Here is a 4,568-nt window from a genome sequence, read left to right as displayed (position 1 = left end):
TAGGCATTGACACTATAGTCAAACAAGACTCCACACTTTCGCTAGTGTGCAACGATCATCACAAGAGACTCAATTTGATCATTGGCTAGTCACAACGAAATGCAAAGAGTTCACATATTGTCTATGCAACTTTATTTGGCCTCATCGTATCCGCACATTCATGTTTGTTCGATTAAGAATACTATTCAAGTCATCGGTATTGATCGGAATCGAGACTCAAATTTTGCGAAAGAACAGCCACATTCAAAACACAAGAGATGGCAAAAAAAATTCGGAAGGGTCAAAATCATTTTTCACTTAAAAACACGGAGCCACAAGCTCAAACCTTCCACGAAAGCAGTATTAACATAATTATAACTTACAACTCAAATACATAAACAAAACACAATTCACGAATAGCAAACATTTGTCCTCAAATGCAAATGAATTAAAGTATCCAAAAAGTAAAAGTAAGTAAGACAGACAGGGAGGTAAAGAAAGGATCATGTCTGTGCAGTCTCTCCATCTGTCTGGGCCTCAATGCCCGGTGTAGTACTCTGAATATGGGCATCAGTGCCCGAAGTCACCTCAGGGGGAACAACGGTACCGGATTCACCAAGGTCTATTGAGTGTGTGTCTGGCAGAAAGATATGCATCTCTCTGCAAAATCCCCTGGCCCATGAAGAAATATTGGGGTCCAGGGTAATGGTTCTCCTGGCAGAAGTGGGCCTTTTGCCCTTGCCTTTCCCAGTAGTTTGAGTTGTTTCGAAGCTTTTCCTTTTGACGTAACTGCGTCCTCCTTTATCTCAATCCCTTTGGACTTCTCTTGAGCTGGCGTTATTCTTTCAGCAGCTTTAGGTTTAGTCATATCTGCAAAATCTAGAAGAGAGGTTAGAGACGCATTTGACAAAAGCACCGGAGATCAGTTGTTGGTAAGCTTCGCCGACTCTTCCGGTGAGTCACCAATATCATTCGGCGATATAGGGTTGGTCCGCTAAAAGCTACAATGCACAGAGATCCATGTGGGATTTGACAAGAATAAAAAGAGACTTTTCGCGAGTCGTCGAAGGTCTTTAGTGCCCTTCAACTTCTCACAGAAAGTTACAGATCCTATCAACACATAGAGCATAAAGTTTAAGGGCGAGATAGGGACTTTAGGCAGAACGTCGAGTGGTTCGGCGAGCTCGATCCAACTCGCCAAATGGCTCAACATTCCAATTTTCAACCCAACTTCTCGATTTCGACCCCGTAACCCCCAAAAAACAAAATCACAGTATGTAATAGTGTGATTAAGGTAGGACCCGCAGTAGCCTGACACAACCTTTTGAATTTTAATCCAGTTTAAGGTATACAATTACGAGAATCCAATAACCACAACTACTCGAGCAAGATTATCAAATTAAATCACGCATGTAAATAATCTATCCTAGGAGGCAAGATTAAAACACTTCAACAAGGTAATTTCACTACATTGAGTACAAAATCGATAGAAAGAATTCAGAGTTTGGGACCCAACCTTTCGTGCTGACTAAAATGGAATTGAATTGTTGGGCAGCAATGTAATCCAAGTTCTGAGCACAAATCAACAACTCAAAATACTCCAAAAATGCAAGAAATATAAACTAGAGTGCGGGTGTGAGTTTGGGAAAATGAACAAGTGAGGGAAAGGGGATGAATCTGAAACTTTTAAACCTTTGACCTGAAAAACCGTCCAGTTTTCACCCATTCGGCGACATTAATCAGGATCACCAAACCACTCGGCGTTTCGCCAAGTAGCCACTTGCTTCGCCGAATTTTACAGAACTTCCCGTTATTTTAGGAGTTCAAACGATGGTTTCCTTCGGGATCGCCGACATGGTAGGCGATTCGCCAATACTTTTCTATGCTCGCCGAGTTTTACAGACTTCAATGTAAATTGGTCTTGAGTCTAACGATGGTCTAGTTCAGGGTCGCTGAACCGTTCGGCGATTCACTGATTGGACCTGTAGCTCGCCAATCTACACCTTTCGTTCACTCTCCACACTTCCATCTACACAATTAACACACCGTTATTTTACCACAACACAAATAAAAAGCAAAAAGGGGTTTTGTGTTGCCTCTGAAACAGCGCCTTAGTTAACATCATGGCATGACGCAAGTTAACGCCTAGTCCTCATCCTCGAAGTCTGCCATGGTGTAACTAGGTGAGTCCTCAGCAAGCGGTGGATAGCGACCTGATACCAAATGGCCTATTTGGGCATCTTACAGCTGGATTGTCATGGAGTTTGAGGTTGACGTTTCATTTAGCATTTCGATGTTCTCTTTCATCTCATTCAGCACCTTGTGTTGTGCATCAAATTTTTTGTTGAATGAGTGAGAGAACTTCATCATTTTGCATACCCCCTATGCTTCTTCCCATTTTTATACTCTCGTAGGGAGAAGTGCTTGTCCTTTTCCATGGCTTGTGCTTCCAACTCCATGACTCGTTTGGACAGTACATCTACTTGAGCTACTAGTGGGTCCCACTTGTGTTTATTTTGGGATTCCTTATTGGTTTCAACCATACCATCAATTTTGCTACGACTTCATAGGGCTGGTGTAGCATACCACCCGTGAAAAGTTGATTAGCGATACTTCTATTTTCGGGTCCAAGAACCCTATAGAAGCACTCCAGTAGCGCTTTGTCGGTCATCCCAGGAGATGGGCATGGTTCTAGCACTACTTGAAACTTTAGCCACATTTCCTGAATGGTTTCATCCCCTACCTGTTTGAACGTTAGGAGGTTGTCCCTAGGGTTCAACAGTTTCAAGAGGGGGTGATCCGTTTGATACCCATAATGATTATTCATACTCATTTTCTTGCTTATATACACAAACAATAAAAACAAAACTAAAAATTAAGTAAGTAAACTATGATTAAGAAGAATAAAAGTTCCACTAATCTAAGAATTCTCAAGTAACACCACTCCTCGGCAGCGGCGCCATTTTCATGTTTACATAATAAAGACACAACTTTCAATGCAAGTGTCTACGATCGTACAATAGTAAAGTAACTGTAACATCTCACAATTTGAAATAGCTAGGAAGAAGCTAAGAACTGGAAATAATCATTTTTGGAAATAATGAAAATCTGGAAATTTGTTCAAGTTAGGAAAAGTTGAGTTTTGGCCAACTTCAAACAGCCATAACTTCTTGCTCAGGATGAGTTAGAGGTAATTCCATATATGGTAGGAAAGATCTTGGAATGATCTTTCCAACACCACCGAGTTTGTGCGATTTCGAGTTCGTATGAGTAAGATATTACCCTTTTGAAGTTGGGCTGTTGGATTAAGGAAAGTCTAAATCCGGCTTTTAAAAGAGTAATTTAGTCTTTTCCTTAACTATTTAATCTAATTTATTTTTAGGAGTTTAATTGGGGTAAATTCAGATTTCAATCAGTTTTAGAAAAGTGAATTTCACGCTAGGGCTTGGAGAAAGGAGAAGAACGTTCAAGATTCGTCGAGACTAGCTTGTGGATTTCGTCGGGGGTGATTTCTACAAGTTATGTGAGATCACATAGCATTGAGTTGAGTTCTTGATGGGTTTGTTAAAGTTCTATTAAATTATTGATTTGTCGAAATCGTTGAGGAGTTGTTTGATCTGAATCAATGATTTTAGGTTTGATTTTGAGTAGAATCTGATGTACTTTGAACATTTAATCAATTCTAAGTGTTTGGGGAAAGAACCAATGGAGTTTAGAGGGTTTAGAGCTGGAAAACGAAGAAGAAATTTTGCTAGTCGAAATCTGGACATGCCTCCGCATCGCGGACCCATTCCCCAGAACTGAGAAAAATCATTTCGCGGAGCGGAGCAGTCACGGACCGTTCTGCCTCAAAAGTTGTTTTCGAAACCAAAAATTAAATATGTCTCCGCGTCGCGGACCCACCCTCAAATATTGATTTTTAGTCTTTTCTCATGTTTAGTCATGTAAAATCATTCCTAAACATCATGAGATCTTTCCAATCACAAATCACAATCTTTGAATCTATAATTCATTTCAAGGACCAGTTAAGAGTCAAATCAAGAGCAGTTAAGGTCAAAGTGAAGAGAAGTTCTTAGAGTCTTCCAAAAGTCTTTTCCAAATGTTTTAACTTTGCTTTAAGACTTAAAGTTCAAGTTCAGTTAAGAGTAAAGATTAAATCTTGAAGTTCATCTCTTCAAAAGTATATGGGGACTATGTATTCCCAAAGAGTTTAAAAAAAATTCACAGTTAAACAAGAAAGGAAACCTTGATTTCCAAAGAGCCTTCGGGCTAGTTTTCAGAAAAGAGTAATCGCTTTCTAAATGAAGCAAGAGAGGAAACTTTGATTTCCAAGATAGCCTTTGAGCTAAGTTTTTGAGCACTAATCTCAAATCACAGAAAAAGTATGTTTTTAAACATAAGAGCTAATATTATATTATTTTTGGGAGTAGTATTGAGCACCGATATGGGGGAGAGTTCAAACAACACACATCCCCCATAAACCATGTAGCCACCAGGTTCTATACCCTCGGCAAGGTATCGGACGGCCCTAGCAGCGTGAGATAAAATGTTGTATCATCACAATAACTCTTACGTGATGGTTGTCAATT

The sequence above is a fragment of the Solanum tuberosum genome, unplaced genomic scaffold, assembly GCF_000226075.1.
Source record: "Solanum tuberosum cultivar DM 1-3 516 R44 unplaced genomic scaffold, SolTub_3.0 scf00043, whole genome shotgun sequence".
Taxonomy (NCBI): domain Eukaryota; kingdom Viridiplantae; phylum Streptophyta; class Magnoliopsida; order Solanales; family Solanaceae; genus Solanum; species Solanum tuberosum.
The sequence above is the reverse complement of the archived record's forward strand: the minus strand, read 5'-3'. Positions refer to the sequence as shown.